Source organism: Aethalodelphis obliquidens, unplaced genomic scaffold, assembly GCF_003676395.1.
Source record: "Aethalodelphis obliquidens isolate GAN/ISIS:26980383/991018 unplaced genomic scaffold, ASM367639v1 scaffold92, whole genome shotgun sequence".
In the NCBI taxonomy this organism is placed as follows: Eukaryota; Metazoa; Chordata; class Mammalia; order Artiodactyla; family Delphinidae; genus Aethalodelphis; species Aethalodelphis obliquidens.
This window is the reverse complement of record NW_020838036.1, coordinates 4,338,835-4,358,325: the sequence shown is the minus strand read 5'-3', so window position 1 is coordinate 4,358,325 and position 19,491 is coordinate 4,338,835. Positions and strand designations below refer to the sequence as shown.

Genomic DNA, 19,491 nt, shown 5'->3' with positions numbered 1-19,491 from the left:
ATTATCCTTGCTCACAGACTCTCAGTTATTGTGTTCAAGTATGAAAATGGACACATCCTATCTAAGGATGTCCCTTAGGTAACTCCCAATAGGAGAGGTCAAGGTGGGGAAGACATCTGCCTAGGGTATTCTTTTATGTTTAAACCTCCAAACTCCTGATAATGAAATAAATATTCCTTAAGAGGTTTGGAGATACTTAACTCACCATTTCCTATCCACCAACTCCCCATTCCCCTCAGAGTCCTTGTGACCAGGAAGTACAGGAAAGCACCCATTTCCTCTCAGTGTTTAGGGAGGACTGAGTGAAAAGCGGCTGGTTTCCTTTAGCCCAGACTCATAGCCACAGCCTCTTAAAGATGGTGTTCCAAGTAACTTCAGAGTCCCAGAGCAAAGCACCACACTATATTAGGCACCTAACACCCCACCACCACTACCACCATCAGCACCACTGGAAGATGAACAAGAGGCAGCTGAAGGCAATTCCCAAGACTTGAGTAGTATCTTTAGATCAGAGTGAGGGAATTTTTCACAGTGGCCATAGGAGAAAGAAGTATGTTAGTGCAGATCCAGCCTCACACCAGGACATACCTGTATGATATACAGAGCACCTGTAGGGCTCTCTGTTTCAAAATGCTTCCTTCACAAATGCCTGAAACACCAGCCCTTTGGAGGTAAGCATTCCCTTCTTCCTGAAGTCTTGATTTTCAAATCCTGATGCTCTCTTACAAATATACTTACTTAAAAACCTTGGTGTGAATGAGTTAATTAGAATTCAAAAGACAGAAGTAGATGGTGGGAGCAGGTCACAAAGGAAAACTGAAGAGACACCAAGATGGGAAAACTGAACTGCCAAAAGTAATCTTTTTTTTTTTCATAAACACTTCAGTAAGAACTGAAAGTAATACAGTCATTTCAACTGGTATTTAGAGAAAGTCTTTCAAAACTAAATGAATGGATATTTTTAACATCTTTATTGGAGTATAATTGCTTTACAATGGTGTGTTAGTTTCTGCTTTATAACAAAGTGAATCAGTTATAAATATACATATGTTCCCATATCTCCTCCCCCTTGCATCTCCCTCCCTCCCACCCTCCTTATCACACCCCTCTAGGTGGTCACAAAGCACCGAGCTGATGTCCCTGTGCTATGCAGCTGCTTCCCACTAGCTATCAATTTTACGCTTGGTAGTGTATATATGTCCATGCCGCTTTCTTGCTTTGTCACAGCTTACACTTCCCCCTCGCCATATCCTCAAGTCCATTCTCTAGTAGGTCTGTGACTTTATTCCCATCTTACCCATAGGTTCTTCATTACATTTTTTTTCTTAGATTCCATATATATGTGTTAGCATACAGTATTTGTCTTTCTCCTTCTGACTTACTTCACTCTGTATGACAGACTCTAGGTCCATCCACCTCACTACAAATAACTCAATTTTGTTACTTTTTATGGCTGAGTAGTATTCCATTGTATACATGTGCCACATCTTCTTTATCCATTCATCCAATGATGGACACTTAGGTTGCTTCCATCTCCTGGCTATTGTAAATAGAGCTGCAATGAACATTTTGGTACATGACTCTTTTGGAATTATGGTTTTCTCAGGGTATATGCCCAGTAGTGGGACTGCTGGGTTATATGGTAGTTCTATTTGTAGTTTTGTAAGGAACCTCCATATTGTTCTCCATAGTGACTGTACCAATTCACATTCCCACCAGCAGTGCAAGAGTGTTCCCTTTTCTCCACACCCTTTCCAGCATTTATTGTTTCTAGATTTTTTCATGATGGCCATTCTGACTGGTGTGAGATGATATCCCACTGTAGTTTTGATTTGCATTTCTCTAATGATTAACGATGTTGAGCATTCTTTCATGTGTTTGTTGGCAATCTGTATATCTTCTTTGGAGAAATGTCTATTTAGGTCTTCTGACCATTTTTGGATTGGGTTGTTTTTTTTGTTGTTGTTATTGAGCTGCATGAGCTGCTTGTAAATTTTGGAGATTAATCGTTTGTCACTTGCTTCATTTGCAAATATTTTCTCCCATTCTGAGGGTTGTCTTTTGGTCTTGTTTATGGTTTCCTTTGCTGTGCAAAAGATTTGAAGTTTCACTAGGTCCCATTTGTTTATTTTTGTTTTTATTTCCATTTCTCTAGGAGGTGGGTCAGAAAGGATCTTGCTGTGATTTATGTCATAGATTTTTCTGCCTATGTTTTCCTCTAAGAGTTTGATAGTGTCTGGCCTTACATTTAGGTCTTTAATCCATTTTGAGCTTATTTTTGTGTATGGTGTTAGGGAGTGTTCTAGTCTCATACTTTTACATGTACCTGTCCAGTTTTCCCAGAACCATTTATTGAAGAGGCTGTCCTTTCTCCACTGTACATTCCTGCCTCCTTTATCAAAGATAAGGTCACCATATGTGTGTAGGTTTATCTCTGGGCTTTCTATCCTGTTCCATTGGTCTATATTTCTGTTTTTGTGCCAGTACCATACTGTCTTGATTACTGTAGCTTTGTAATATAGTCTTAAGTCAGGGAGCCTCATTCCTCCAGCTCCTTTTTTTTCGTTCTCAAGATTGCTTTGGCTATTCAGGGTCTTCTGTGTTTCCATACAAATTGTGAAAATTTTTGTTCTAGTTCTGATCAAGTGGGGTATATTCCAGGAATGCAATGATTCTTCAGTATATGCAAATCAATCAAGGTGATACACCATATTAACAAATTGAAGGAGAAAAACTATATGATCATCTCAATAGATACAGAGAAAGCTTTTGACAAAATTCAACACCTATTTATGATAAAACCCTGCAGAAAGTAGCCATAGAGGGAACTTTCCTCAACATAATAAAGGCCATATATGACAAGCCCACAGCCAACATCATCCTCAATGGTGAAAAACTGAAAGCATTTCCACTAAGATCAGGAACAAGATAAGGTTGCCCACTCTCACCACTCTTATTCAACATAGTTTTGGAAGTTTTAGCCACAGCAATCAGAGAAGAAAAGGAAATAAAAGGAATCCAAATCAGAAAAGAAGAAGTAAAGCTGTCACTGTTTGCAGATGACACATTACTATACATAGAAAAACCTAAAGACTCTACCAGAAAACTACTAGAGCTAATCAATGAATTTGGTAAAGTAGCAGGATACAAAATTAATGCACAGAAATCTCTGGCATTCCTATACACTAATGATGAAAAATCTGAAAGTGTAATCAAGAAAACACTCCCATTTACCATTGCAACAAAAAGAATAAAATATCTAGGAATAAACCTACCTAAAGAGACAAAAGACCTGTATGCAGAAAATTATAAGACACTGATGAAAGAAATTAAAGATGATACAAATAGATGGAGATATTTATCATGTTCTTGGATTGGAATTATCAACATTGTGAAAATGACTCTACTACCCAAAGCAATCTACAGATTCAATGCAGTCCCTATCAAACTACCACTGGCATTTTTCACCGAACTAGAATGAAAAGTAATCTTTAGTGGCTTTGTACTAGGATAGCTATGGTGAAAATATTCCTGAGCACATTGGGGAAAATATAAGGGGGAAAAGAGTAAATTAATCTTAATTTGCATTAAGTCAGGTATGTTGACCACAGACCAAAATAGATTACCTCTGCTTTATCTTTTTATTCTGTACTCCAAGGTCTGGCAGAACATGGGGGTAATGCTTTGTTTGTTTATTTAATGAAATTTTTCCTATTTGCTTTTGGTTTCTCTAGAGTTTATCATGATGCTCTTTTCCCTCACATTCCATCCAGCAAACATTTATTGAATAACTGCTAAATGAAGACCAGTGCATCAAATACAGATTAGGAGGAGAAAATGAGGGGAAAAGTGTGGGAGGGGGCTGATAGTAAAGGCATTGGTGCCACCTCCCAACAGCTTTTTAGGATCTAGTTAACCAGCTAAGACAATATGCAGTTGCCTCAAATATGTGGCAACATATATGTGATAAGGGTCTAAGAATGCCATATTTAGAGTCACAAGATTTCATAACAGAAGTTAGGGATCCTGGAGGGCTGGGGTAAGGAATGGAGTTTCAGGATGGAAGTCAGTCAAGTATTCCCAGGAGAAGGAGAGAATAGGCTGGGCCTATTAATAATGGCAGGATTCCAATAAGTAAATAATAGAAAGATATTATTTGGATTTCTAAAAACCCATAAATTTTGATGCTTTAAACAGGCCCACCTTTTAGTAGCCTCATTTTCCTCCTGTCTTCTTCCACAAAATAAGGTTTAGGTGTAAGCATATCAGTCTCTTTGAGTATTCAGCCTGCTAGCTCAGATAGAATTCATAAGAGCCAATCTTCATTTTGAAATAAAGCAACCGGTGGCAAAATTTCCTGACCTGGGCTGTACTTTTCCTATCTAGGTCAAGGAACTTTAGGCTGATTAGAATCAAAGGAATACTCATATAGGAACATTGTTAAATTTCACTCCACTTTGGTTAAGTAAAAATTGTATATCAGAGCTGAAGGGGATATGAGTGATGCTTGTCTAAGCTTTCATTTTAAAGATGAAGAAGGTAAAAGAGAAGGAACCCATCTCATGTCTCGCAGTCAATTAATGATAAAGCTGAAACCTAAACCTGGGTTTCTTGACTTTTATGACAATGTCCCCAGCAAAGTCATTTCTATCTGGACCGCATCTAATGGCATCTCTGAAATGGTTGATTTATTTGCAGTTATGTCATCTGTGGCAAGGCTTAGTCATTCAATTGCAGAAGAAAGGTCAAATATCAAATAGAGTAAAAAACTAAGTTCTATGGCTCTGCCTTTATATATAAAAGGGGTTGATATTTTAAATCATTAGATTGACTTAAAAAAAAAAAAAAGGTCAAGCCCACTCAAATTAAGGATACAAATCTACGGATCAAGATAATTCTTTATCCTTTCTCAAAATTTGAATTCTGAAATATAAAATATACTAAAGTAGAAATAAAGGAAATGTTTGAGCTCTTATTATTAATTTGAGGAGAGAATTTTCTTTTTAATAAATGTTTCATTATGATCTAATGTTTACCTCACAATTCTAAAATTACTGTTTTAACTTAAATTTTTTGATGTGTTGTATATAAAATATTGCATGTTATAATATAGATTATCATTAATATAGTTTTTCTAAGCATATTCATACCATCAGACCTGCAATTTAAATATCAAGAGTTCTCCCTTTCCAATAATTTTCTATAGCTTAAATTTTCATTTGTTGTGATTTAATCATGACTAGCATTTGTTCTATAATCTGCAGAGTGCTTATGCCTTTTTATGTAATTGTACAGAATTAATACATCATCATTCATAAAATATGAGTGCTGCAATTAACAGATTAAAATACATTAAAAATAAATTACCTAAACTGTTTTCCTTGGGAAATTACCAGTTAAAGTACTAATTATACTCATTCCTTGTTTAAGTAGAGCATTTTTCAGTGTGAAAGGGGAGGGTATTTCATGACCTGAGATTTGGCAATGCTCCAGTCACTGTGCTACCTCTTTTACATTCATTATCTTACTTACTTATCAAAATAACCCTATGTTTTAGGTGTTATTTGTCCCCAGTTTATATTGAAAAAGACAGGTTCAGAGATGTTAAGTAATTTTCCCCAAGTTGCACAGCTTTGATAGTCAAGAAATGCTGAGGATTGATTTGGAGTTTTGAAATTAAGATTTCAATACAGAGAATATCATTATTGATTATCAGGCTATAGTGGTACCAGTTGGTAATGTATAATATTTTAACCAAATTCTATTAATTATTATAAATATACATACAATAAAAAATAACTTATAAATGGAGATTCAGGAGATGTTCAGGGCCAAAAGAAAAACTTTCATAGTTTTGGGATTATGAGGTTACAGCATAAGGGAGATTTCATATTTAGGGACCTCCCACATAGTCCTAAATGGACTGCAATATATCTCTAAATACCAAACTTTCAATCAGTCCCAGGGTAGATCACCTACACAACTCCTTCTTTCTTTGCCAAAGTTTTCATTTATATCTGATACCTGTATGTTTTGTGTTTCCTTGGGGTATAGTCTCTTACAGGATCATGGAAGAAGGTGAGAAAACAGAATTCACTTTACAGAAATTTACTAAATCCAGCAAGAAAGTGTGTGGGGGGAATTAGTGGAAAGTTGTTTCTATTCCAGACAAGTAGTCCAGTGGCCACATACAAAGAGCTAGTTTGTTCAAGAGTATACTCATTTACAAAGCCAATGTAGTAAAGTTTAATTTGTTCATTGAATTTTCATTCTTTATCTAGAAAATAAAGATAAATGGTCCAGAACACAGTGTTAAAACTAATAAATAGTGGTTATCATGTATTAGGACATGTTTAGGGCCTGACGGGAGCCTATTTTGCTATTTTGAAAAATATTCAAGAACATTATACTAAAAGTCACAGTGTAAGTATAAATGAGCAATGGATTTCCCAATCAAAAATATCACTCAAGGGAATAGAGCAAAGGATCTACATACTCAGACCAGAATTCAAGGCAGAAGTGATTTTGTTCTTGCTTATTTTAAGTCCTTATAATTAGCATAAGTAGTTAGGGAGGGTATCTACTGTACTAGACCTTTGATAATAGGGGATTCAGCTGCAGCCACCAAGGTTACTTTATACAGCCTGTATTTGGGTATACATCTGTGGACAATGCCCTACAGAGAAAGAAACACCCTTATCCATATACAGACTAGAAGGTCACTTATTGTACACAATATAACACTCAGTGCAAGTGTTATAACCCCTAAAACCCACTCATATACCTGCCACCAGGTATGAAAAGTCAGTATCTCAGAAGTGGGTTTTATTTTTTGTTCTTCCTCTTCTGTGTCCTTTTTGCAAAAGCAAACTCTGTTGCGAAGTGTAACATGTATAGCCTCAAATTCCTTACTTAGTGTAAGTTTATCAAGTAAATCTGCTCTCAGTAGAGACCCTGGCAGTTTCAGGACAATTAACAGGAAAGGAGTTCTGAAGAGGAATGGGAAGGGTGTGGGGAGGTATCCACCACATAATTTGCCTTGGGTCAAACATACTGATCACATAAGAGGCAAAGTATTGGAGTAAAAGAATTCTTAGACATCTTCCTGTACATGAGTTTTTATTGGTGAGCCATGCATTGAGTTCAGAAATTTGTGGAATCTCTGAAAGCATTTATAAAATTTTTGTGTGCAATCATATGTGCACTTTTGGGGGGAGAAAGTCCATATTTTAATCTGATTCTTGTACGGGACTGGGGCCACCTCAGACTATCTGCTCTCAGGAAGTGCAACCTGGCAGGAAGAGCCTAGTGAGTGAGGATTTTCAAATAATAATCCCTCAAATGGTTACAAGCCACTGATCTGTCCAACTTCCTCATTTTACTGGTGAGGAAATTGAAGCCAAGAGAGTTACAAATCTTGTCCAAAACAGTATAATCAGGATGAGCTCAGTGGAAATTATTTTGAGTCTAATGAGAAATGATCTCTCTTAACCTCTATTTTCGTTGATATTATCTTTGTGAGGGGCACTGTGGGTGGAAAAGAGGATGCTCAATATGTTGGATACAGGCTTATGCTGGTATTTTCTGACCTGAGTAATGGCAGAAGAGGAGAGGTGGCAAAAAGGGAAAGGAAATGTTGAATAAAGCAGACTTTTCAGCCTAGAGAATCTCTGAAATTGTATGAAAATGTTAGCTTAGCAAGATGTAAATGATGTAGTACTGATAAGCTGCTTCCCTCACCACTATGTAGGGAGTAGGTGAGTCCCTGGTCCCTCATCCCAAAAGGCCATGCTCCCTCCCAAGTAATTAATCAAATACCTAATAGTTGAATTCAAAGCCATCTGTCCTTTTTTGGAGCCTCCCCATTTGTCTCGTAACTATTTCTTTTCCTCCATCTTCCATATGTCTTGGTTAAGGAAAAGAAGTGTAGGCATTTGCAATTTCAGGGATTATCATCACATTAACCAAATCATTCTATGCCCTACCCTACATGTTTTAGTCAGGGCACTTTCATATGCAAATGACTGAAACCCACTTAAACTGGATTTTTAAAAAATGTGTTAGCTCATGTACCTGAAATTTCCAGGACTTCAAGCACTGCTGTACTTAGGTTCTCAGACAATCAAAGCAGAGATATGTTTTTGTTGTTGGTGTTTTTTTTGGTCATATCTTGTCTCTTATTTCCTCTGGTTTGGCTTCATTCTTATGTAGGCTTTCCACAAGTCGTGATAAGTTGTGCTCCCAATAGTCCTGGAAAATAAGTAGAGCAGGTATTATTATACTCTTCTTATCCATGAAGAAAATGGAAAACAGATGATTTAAAGATGTAAGAGAATTGCTCAAGGTAACATAACTAGTTAAGTAGGTGACTGTATCAGACACTTCACATCATTTCAGACCTACATTTTACTCCAGTTGTTGCTTAAGCAGCTAGCTGTGGACCAACATAATCTGACAGCATCATACCTCAAGTGCACCATATATATCTCTCATTTTGGCTCAGGATTTCTCTGTATAGAATGGATGCCTTCTGGAAAACTTGAAACTGTGACAGAGCTTTAGAAAATGTTCATCACTGCAGATCCAATAGGATCTTAAACAGGACTGGCTCTGACAAGATGGATTTTAAATAGGAAAAATGCTTTGCCTTACTCTATATCTAAAAATGTAATCAGCCACTTAGAGAACAGGAGCGATGTGGATAAGCAACATAACATGTAGAAAAGACTGAGGAATTTCAGCTGACATTTAGCTCAGACTCAGTGAACAGTGAGCAATAATCAACAGCAAAAAGTAAATGCTGTCTTAGGCCAAATTAATGGAAATAAGCTATCTAGAATGATGGAGATGATAGTTATATTCTACTCTGAGCTAGTCACTCCTAGCTACTAAAGTAGTTTATAAAGTTCAGGTGGTCACAACTTGAGGAGAGAATATAATAAGAAAAGAACACCTAAGATAATAAAAAGGTATTTACAAGATAAGACAGTTGAAAGAACTGAGGAAGTTTAGTGTGCAGAATCTGGGAATTTGGAATGGAGCACATGCCCTCTACCTTTAAATAACTCAGTGGCTGTTATACAAAAGAATAACAATATCTTATTCAGAAACCACTATGCGCCCTTTACATGAGCAGATTAATCAACGCAACCCTAAAGGGAGGATAGGAAGCTGTAGATGCAAACTACCAAGAGACATATGCTTCCTGAATGTTAGAAAAAGAAATATTCAAGCAATTACCTATGACAAAAGTTTAAAAAGACAGACTAGGCAAGCAAATGAGTTCCCTGTCCCCATAAAGTTATGAAAGCAGAAGCTAGACTATTCATAATGGAAATTACTATGTACTGAGTCGTAGCCTTTACAAAATTCATATGTTGAAGCCTTAATCCCCAATGTGACTATATTTGGAGATAAGGATGGCCTGTGAGGGGATGGTAAAAGTTAAATGAGGTTATAAGGATGGGGCCTTTATTCAATGGAGCTGCTGCCTTTATAAGAAGAGGAAGAGACACCGAGTGTGCCCTCTTTCTTTCTTTCCCTTATGTGAGGACACAGTTGGAAGGCAGCTATCTGGAAGCCAGGAAGAAAGCTCTCACCAGAATCTGAATCCTGAATCCTGCCAGAACCTGGATCTGAGATTTTCCAGGCTCCAGAACTATGAGAAAATCAAGTTCTATTGTTTAACATACCCAGTCTATTCTGTTATGTCAGCCTGAGCAGACTAATGCAGAGATGCTGCATTAAGCAAAGGAAGAAAACTTAGGCTACACCAAAGATTCTAAAATCGTTTGAAAAAGCCCCAGGGGATCTGCAAAAGCATGAATCTAGGCACACAACTCAAAGAGTTCCATGTTAAAATCCTTTATATATAGAATTTCTATGTAAAAAATCAGTTAAATAAATAATTTGAATGCTTTAAAAATATTTGGAAAAAGTGATTGAGCCCATTAATCATTTTGATCCTTCCCATACTTGAGGTAGTATGATCACATAGCACAATAATCAAAAGCAAAGTCTCTAGAGTTCCACCTGGGTTCTAAACTTGATTCAACTGTTCACTAGCTCCTTAATCTTGGACACACAATTTAACTTCTCAGTGCCTCAGTGCCCTCGTTTGTAAAATGTGGATAATAAGAGAACCCACTATGTGGGGATGTTATGAGGTATAAATAAGTTAATATAAGCAAAGTGGTAACTAAGCATTCAATTTATGTTATCTATTATTATCATTAACATTATTATATGAAAAGACACTATGAGAGTTTGTAATAAGTTCCAAGTCCACTCTCAGTATGGTTACAAACTTTCTCATTCTTCACATATCCAACACTAGCTTAATATTTTGCTGCCATATACAGAGGTCTCATCATCTTCCTTCTGATAAAGACAAGGCTTGTATTTCAGTGGCTCAGAACTGTTAAGGAACTAAAAAAAAAAGCTAATAAGTTTAATGTTCAAGGTATATTTATTGAGGAAAAGTAAGAATATTTACTTGACTTCACTCCCATTTCAGATTTGTATAGATTTACATATGTGGTATGTGTTAGAAAAAGACTAAAAAATTAACTTCTCAGCTTAATCTTCCCTCTCCCCATGTCCTCAAGTCTGCATGAAGTGAGAGAGTGGCATGGACATATATACATTATCAAATGTAAAATAGGTAGCTAGCGGGAAGCAGCTGCATAGCACAGGGAGATCAGCTAGGTGTTTTGTGTCCACCTAGAGGGGTGGGATAGGGAGGGTGGGGGGGAGACACAAGAGGGAGGAGATATGGGGATATATGTACACATATAGCTGATTCACTTTGTTATACAGCAGAAACTAAAAAATAATTGTAAAGCAATTATACTCCAATAAAGATTTTAAAAAATTAACTTCTCCAAACCATTGCCCCATCTCTACCTACCATTCTCCCCTATCCAACAAATTGGAATTCTACCACTTAAATTGGGAATTGGCAAGGTATGACATGCAGGTCAAATCTAATGTTTATATGCCATTAACTTCATCTGTTTAGAGTATTTTCAGAGTGATACACTATCACTATAATCAAATTTTAGAACACTTTAGAACATTATCAGAACCCAAAAAAGAAACCATTAGCAGTTACTTTCCAGTTACCTCACCACCCCTAAGCCATCACTAATACACTTTCTGTCTGTATAGATTTGTCTGTCCTGAATCTTCTATATAAATGTAATCATAAAATATTTGGCATTTTGTGACTGGCTTCTATCAATTTGCATAATATTTTCAAGATTCATCCATGTTGTAGTATGCATCGCCACTCCAATATTTGTTTATTGCCAAGTAATATTTCATAGTGTGGATATATCACATTTTGCTTATTCATTCATTAGTTGATGGAAATTTGGCTTGCTTTGAATTTTAAACTATCATGAATAAGGCTTCTATGAACATTTGTGTGAAAATTTTTATATGAGTGTAAGTTTTCATTTCTCTTGATTAAATATGTAGGGTTGCTAGATCCTGTGGTTAACTCCATGTTTAATCTTTTGAGTAACTAACAGACTGTTTGCCAAACTAGCTACATAAGTTTACAATCCCACCAACAATATATAAGGGTTCCAATTATTACTCCATATCCTTGTCAACATGTTATTTTCGTTTTTTTTTTATTATAGCCAATCTAATGGGTATGAATTGGTCTTGAATTGCATTTACCTATTGTATAGTGATGAACATTTTTTCATGTGCTTATTGCCTTTTTGGTCATCTTCTTTGAAGAAATATCTATTAAGATCTTTGGTCCATTTTTAATAGGTTTGTCTTTTTATTGAATTATGAGAGTGCTTTATATATTCTGGATACAAGACATTTAGCAGATATATAATTTACAAATGTGTCCCCTTAATGTATGAATTCTTTGCACTTTCCTGGTTGTGTCCCTTAAAACACCATAATGCTTATTTTTTATAAAATCCAATGTGTAAATCTTCTCTTTTATTGCTTATACATTTTTGTGTGTGTGTGTGGTATGCGGGCCTCTCACTGTTGTGGCCTCTCCCATCACGGAGCACAGGCTCTGGACACGCAGGCTCAGCAGCCATGGCTCATGGGCCTAGCCGCTCCGTGGCATGTGGGATGTTCCTGGACTGGGGCACGAACCCATGTCCCCTGCATTGGCAGGCGGACTCTCAACCACTGCGCCACCAGGGAAGCCCTTGCTTATACATTTTTTGTAACCAACATTGCCTAAATTAAAGTCATGAAGATTTATTGTATGTTTTATCCTAAAACTTTTATAGTGTTAGATCTTACATTTAGGTATATGATATATTTTCAGTTAGTTTGTGTATATGGTGTGAGGTACGGATATAATTTAATTCTTTTGCAAGTAGATATGTTATCTTAGAAACATTTATTAAAAAAAACTATTCTTTTTACTTCTCTTGACCATAATTAAAAGTTTATATTTGAACTTTAAAATCTCTCCATTTATCAATTTGTCTATCTTTATACTAGTACCACACTATCTTGATTACTGTTGCCTTGTATTAGGTTTTGGAATTGAAAATTGTAACTCCTCTAAATTTCTTTTTCATTTTCCAGATCATGGATGTACTTCCATTATTTAGATCATCTTTAATTTCTTTCAATGATATTTTGTAGTTTTCAACGTACAAGTTTTCCACTTCTTCATTAATTTATTCATTTTATATTAATATAACTATAATAATTATATATTGATATAAAATATATATCATATTATTATAAAATGAAATTCTATTACTAATTTCATTTTCAGGTTGTTTATTCCTAGGGTATGGAAATAGAATTGATTTTTGTGTACTGATCTCATATGCTGTAACCTTACTTTTTAGTTCTAATTTTAGAACAATTAGCTCTAATATTAATTTCTATAGCTTTTTAGTAGATTTCTTAAGTTTTTTTTAACATAAGATTATGTCATCTCTGAATATAGATAGTTTATTTCTCCCTTTCTAATTTAGATGAGTTTTATTTCTTCCTTCTTATCTCTCTGCCCAAGTTAGTACTATGTTGAATAGAAGTGGTGAGAATGAATATCTATGTCTTGTTCCCGATATTAGGGGGGAAACACACACAGTTTCACACTTTCACCAGAATATGATGTTAGTTTTGGATTGTTGATAGATGTCCTTGAACAGGTTGGGGAAATTCCTTTCTCTTCTTACTTTGTTGAGCATTTTTATTATGGTAGGGTGTTGGATTTCATCAAATGATTCTTCTGTGTCTACTGAAATAAGCATATATTTTCCTCTTGAATTAATACAATGTATAACATTGATTTTGGCTGTTCAAACAAACCTTGCATTCCTGGGATAAGTCTTACTTAGTAATGGTATATATTTTATATTTTACTGGATCTATTTAGTGTTTGGTTAAAGAATTTTGCATCTATATTCATGAGGTATATTTGTGTGTTGTCTTCATTTCTTGTGGTGTTTTTATCTGGCTTTGCTTATATGGTACTACTGACCTCATATAATGAGTTGGGTAGGAAGTGTTTTCTGTTTTTCTGGAAGACTTTGAGAAGGATTAGTATTAATTCTTCTTTAAATGTTTGGTAGAATTCACGAGGGAAGCCATTTAGTCCTGAGCTTTTCTTTTGGGGAAGTTATTATCATTATCAACATCATCATCATCATTATTATTATTTATTAAATTTCTAAATTTGTTACATAGGTCTATTCAGATTTTCTATGTCATCAAAAGTTAGTATACTAGTTTATGTCTTTCTAAGAATTTGTCTAAGTTATTAAATTTGTTGGCATCCTGAAGTGGGTATAGAGGGAACATATCTCAACATATTAAAAGCTATTTATGACAAAACCACAGCCAACATAATACTCAATGGTGAAAATCTGAAAGCCTTCCCAGTAAAATCTGAAATTAGACAAGGATGTCCATTCTCACCACTTCTATTTAACATAGTATTGGAAATCCTAGCCACAGCAACCAGACAAGAAAAAGAAATAAAAGATATCAAAATTGGAAAAGAAGAGGTAAAATTGTCATTATGTGCAGATGACATGATACTACATATAGAAAACCCTAAAGACTCAACAAAAAATCTACTGAAACAGATAAATGAGTTCAGCAAGGTAGAAGGATACAAGATTAACATACAGAAATCTGTTGCATTTCTGTATATGAACAATGAAATATCCAAAAGGGAAAGTAAAAAAAAAAAAATACTTTACAAAATTGCATCGAAAAATATTTTGGAATAAACCTGACCAAGGCAGTGAAAGACTTATATGCTGAGAGCTATAAAATATTGATAAAAAAATTGAAAATGATTCAAAGAAATGGAAAGATATCCCATGCTCTTGGATCAGAGGAATTAATATTGTTAAAATGGCCATACTGCCCAAAGAAATCTACATATTTAATGAAATCCCTATCAAATTACCCATGACAGTTTTCACAGAACTAGAAAAAATAATCCTAAAATTTATATGGAACCTTAAAAGACCCAGAATTGTCAAAGCAATCCTCCAGAACTAAGCTGAAGGCATAACCTTCCAGACTTCAGAGAATACTACAAAACTAGAATAATAAAAGTGAATGGGGGGCTTCCCTGGTGGCGCAGTGGTTGGGGGTCCGCCTGCCGATGCAGGGGACGCGGGTTCGTGCCCCGGTCCGGGAGGATCCCACATGCCGCGGAGCGGCTGGGCCCGTGAGCCATGGCCGCTGGGCCTGCGCGTCCGAAGCCTGTGCTCCGCAGCGGCAGAGGCCACAACAGTGAGAGGCCCACGTACCGCAAAAAAAAAAAAAAAAAAAAAAAAAAAAAAAAAAGTGAAGGGCATTAGCACAGAAACAGACATATGGATCAATGGGACAGAATAGAGAGCCCAGAAATAAACCCACACACTTACAGTAAATTAACCTTTGACAAAGGAGGAGACAAAATATAATGGAGAAAAGAGAGTGTCTTCCACAAGTGATGTTGGGAAAGCCAGACAGCCACATATAAATCAATGAAGATAGAATACACCCTCACACATTACACAAAAATAAAGTCAAAATGGCTTAAAGACTTAAATATAATATATGATGCTGTAAAACTCCTAGAAGAGAACATCGGCAAAACATTCTCTGACATAAACTGTATCAATGTTTTCTTAGGTCAGTCTCCTAAGGCAATAGAAATAAAAGCAAAAATAAACAAGTCTGACCTAAGCAACCTTATAAGCTTTTGCACAGCAAAGGAAACCATAAACAAAGTAAAAAGACAACTTACAGACTGGGAGAAAATATTTGCAAATGATGCAATACACAAGGGCTTAATTTCCATATTATAAAAACAACTTTGACAACTCAATAACAAAAATACAAATGATCCAGTCAAAAAAAAAAAATGAGCAGAAGACCTAAAAAAACATTTCTCCAAAGAAGATATACACAGAAATCTCTTACATACCTATACACTAACAATGAAAAATCAGAAAGAGAAATTAAGTAAACAGTCCCATTTATCATCACAATAAAATAAAATAAAATAAGATACCTAGGAATAAACCTGCTTAGGACACAAAAGACCTGTACTCAGAAAACTATAGGATACTGATGAAAGAAATCAATGATAACACAAACAGATGGAGAGACATACCACATTCTTGGATTGGAAGAATCAATATTGTGAAAATGACTATACTACACGAAGCAATCTATGATTCAATGCAATCCCTGTAAAATTACCAATGGCATTTTTCACAGAACTAGAACAAAAAAATTTCAATTGGTATGGAGACATAAAAACCCTGAATAGCCAAAGCAATCTTGAGAAAGAAAAATGGAGCTGGAGGAACCAGGCTCCCTGACTTCAGACTATACTACAAAGCTACAGTAATCAAGACAGTATGGTGTTGGCACAAAACCAGAAATATAGATCAGTGGAACAGGATAGAAAGCCCAGAGATAAACCCACACACCTATTGTCATCTAATCTATGACAAAGGAGGCAAGAATATACAATGGAAAAAAGACCATCTCTTCAATAAGTGGTGCTGGGAAAACTGGATGGCTAAATGTACAAGAATGAAATTAGAACACTCCCTAACACCATACACAAAAATAAACTCAAAATGGATTAAAGACCTTAATGTAAGGCCAGACACTGTAAAACTCTTAGAGGAAAACATAGTCAAATCACTCTTTGACAAAAGTTGCAGCAAGACCTTTTTTCACCCACCTCCTAGAGCAATGAAAATAAAAACAAAAATAAACAAATGTCCCCTAATGAAACTTAAAAGCTTTTGCACAGCCAAGGAAACCATAAACAAGATGAAAAGACAGCCCTCAGAATGGGAGAAAATATTTGCAAATGAAGCAACTGAGAAGGGATTAATCTCCACAGTATACACACAGCTCATGAAGCTCAATATCAAGAAAACAAACAACCCAATCAAAAAAATAGGTGGAAGAACTAAATAGACATTTATCCAAAGAAGACATACAGATGGCCAACAAACACATGAAAAGATGCTCAACATCACTAATTATTAGAGAAACGCAAATCAAATCTACAATGACGTATCATCTCACACTGGTCAGAATGGCCATCATCAAAAAATTTCCAAACAATAAATGCTGGAGAGGATGTGGGAAAAAGGGAATCCTCCTACACTGTTGGTGGGCATGTAAATTGGTACAGCCACTATGGATAACAGTATTGAGGTTCCTCAAAAAACTGAAAATAGAACTACCATATAACCCAGCAAACCCATTCCAGGGCATATGCCCAGAGAAAACCATAATTCAAAAAGACATGTATGACAATGTTCATTGCAGCACTATTTACAATAAGCAGGACTTGGAAGCAACCTACATGTCCATCAATAGAGGAATGTATGAAGAAGTTGCAGTCAAACTCTGAGCTTCTAGAGAGAACTTGATCTATGTCTGTCTTGTTCCCTACCAAAGCCCAAGCTTAAAGCACAGGACTTGGCAGAGAGTAAGTGTTCTACAAAGTCTCATTAAACTATTGAATAATCTGGAAAGAGAGAAGAGATTAATATGGAAGCAGGAGGGTTCTGGTATCCAGGGACAAAAGGGGAAATGAATGGACAGATGAGGGAACGGCTACTAGTTTCTCTTTTTTGGACCAATGATGCTTGAATATTTCTGTGGAACACAATGGTACCAGAATTTTTGTGTTCTGCATATATTTCAGGTAACCACTGAGTTCAACTGGGAACTCATTCTGGGGAGAGTAGCAATGTTAATGCAATGAAGGACAATGGGGGAAAAATACCTCACCTCCATGTGGGTAGCACTGTTTGCATCTGGCTTTCTTACCTGATTAGTCCCCATTGTCCCTCCACATCCCCCAAACACAGGCTGAGTGTAGGTCTGGCTCACTACAGAGGGAGCTTTATGTTGTCATGCTAAGGACAGGGCTTTGTAAAGTTCTGTACGCATATGTGCTGCACTGGGGTTAAAGAGTCCCTGTAGAACCAGCAGGCTTAGCTTGAAGAAAACAAATAAGTTAAAAATAGCAAGCTGGTAATTCACTTTCTCATTTTATCAGGTTGTCAGGAAATTTGTGTGTGTTGTATGTGTTTTTCTAATTTGAAAAGAATATCTGAATCTTTCTTGTCAGAATTGATTATTTTGGGAATTTAAAAGCAATACACTCAATCAGGGAGCAAAACTGTGGAAAATCCTAACTTGAAAGCAGATGGTGAGATTTCTTACTCATTTGGTAAGAAATCCTGGCCCATTATTCCCACTCATTTGGTAGGGAATCCTGGCACATTACTGGTGCTCCAGAAAGAGAGAGAATGTTATTAGGGTCATTGTGTCAATTTCTTTTCTCCCGAGAAGGACACAAGAGGAAAATGTAAGCAAGGCTTAGCTTAGCTAAATCTCTGCATGACCCAAGCTCCAGAAGTTGGCGGCATGTTATTAGCTTTGGAGCTTGACATCAGGGAAAAATCCCTTGTATGATAGATTCAGAGACCAGGAGATACCTCTACGACCAGTGATCTGACTTTCTTATTTCATAGATGAGGAAACTGAAGCCTAGAGAAGTTAGTTGACTTGCTCAAGTTGACACAGTTAATTAGTGGTACAGCTGTGATATGGTGGCTTAAACCACTGCTTCTCAGACTTATATTTTCATACAAATCACATGGGGATCAAGTTAAAAATGCAGATTCGATTTAGGAGGTTAGAGGCAGGGCCTGAGAGTCTGTATTCTCAGATGCTCTCAGATGATATTGATGGTCCTATTTCCTGGGCAGCACAGATTTTTTAGGGAGCACATATTTAATCCTAAACCATTCCTGAGTACCCCCTTCAGAGGGGATGCTGGGTTAAGGCAGGGAAAGAGGCTCAGGAGCACTCGCCCAGCAGAGGTTTTCCTTGGGGCAGGCTGAGGTAAGTTCAGCAAATAGGGGATGTTCTGTAAGGTGAGGTTTATGGGGCTCTGACTGTTCAGATGACTTTTCTTTCCTTCATCATTGACTCTGTCACTGTTTTCTTGCTTCTCCCATAGGACAGGGGCTTGGAAAGATGGGATGCCTGTTAATTAAGGGAAAATTATGGAAAAAAATACTGGGTATCCTATGCAATTTCAGGTGTTGTCTATCACACCCATCTGGATTATCTGATTTTATAATGGTCTACTCCCATTGTCTATGAACTGCTTTTTTTAATCTCTGTAAATTGTAGAATTCTAAATGTAACACAAATGGTTCTTGTCTGTAGAAATGCAAATAAAATTTTTCCTATGGAAAAAAAATTTAAAAAGTTGTGGTACATATATACAATGGGATATTACTCAGCCATAAAATGGAACAAATTAGTGACATTTGCAGAGATGTCGATGGGCCTAGAGACTGTCATACAGAGCAAAGAAAGACAGAAAGAGAAAAAAAGGTATCATATAATATCACTTATATGTGGAATCTAGAAAAATGGTACAGATAAACTTATTTGCAAAGCAGAATAGAGGCACAGATGTAGAGAACAAATTTATGGATACCAAGGGGGGAAGGGGAGTGGGATGAATTGGAAGATTGGAATTGCCATATATACACTACTATGTATAAAATAGATAACTAATGAGAACCTACTGTTTAGCGCAGGGAACGTGACTTAATGTTCTGTGGTGACCTAAATGGGAAGGAACTCTAAAAAAGAGGGTATATATATATATATATATATATATATGTATAATTTATTCACTCTGTTGTACAGCAGAAACTAACACAACATTGCAAAGCAATTATACTCCAATAAAAATTTTCAAAAAGATGCACAGATGGCCAATGGGCATATAATATGATGCTGAATACCGCTAATTATTAAGGAAATGCAAAATAAAACTACGAGGTACCACCTCATGCTGGTAAGAATGGCCATCATTAAAAAGTCTACAGACAGGAAGATGGTGGAAGAGTAAGAGGTGGAGATCACCTTCCTCCCCACAGATACACCAGAAATACATCTACACGTGGAACAACTCCTACAGAA

General features: G+C 36.2%; 1 protein-coding gene across 1 annotated transcript in view; it reads right to left on the bottom strand.

Annotated features, from left to right (window-relative positions):
- The window catches only part of GPR174 (G protein-coupled receptor 174), a 130,859-nt gene extending 122,665 nt beyond the window's left edge, over window positions 1-8,194 (bottom strand). The window contains exon 1 of the mRNA XM_027095610.1: window positions 8,074-8,194. The gene's annotated coding sequence lies outside the window, so the exon portion shown is untranslated. The remainder of the gene's footprint in view (window positions 1-8,073) is intronic.
- Window positions 8,195-19,491: the final 11,297 nt, after the last annotated feature.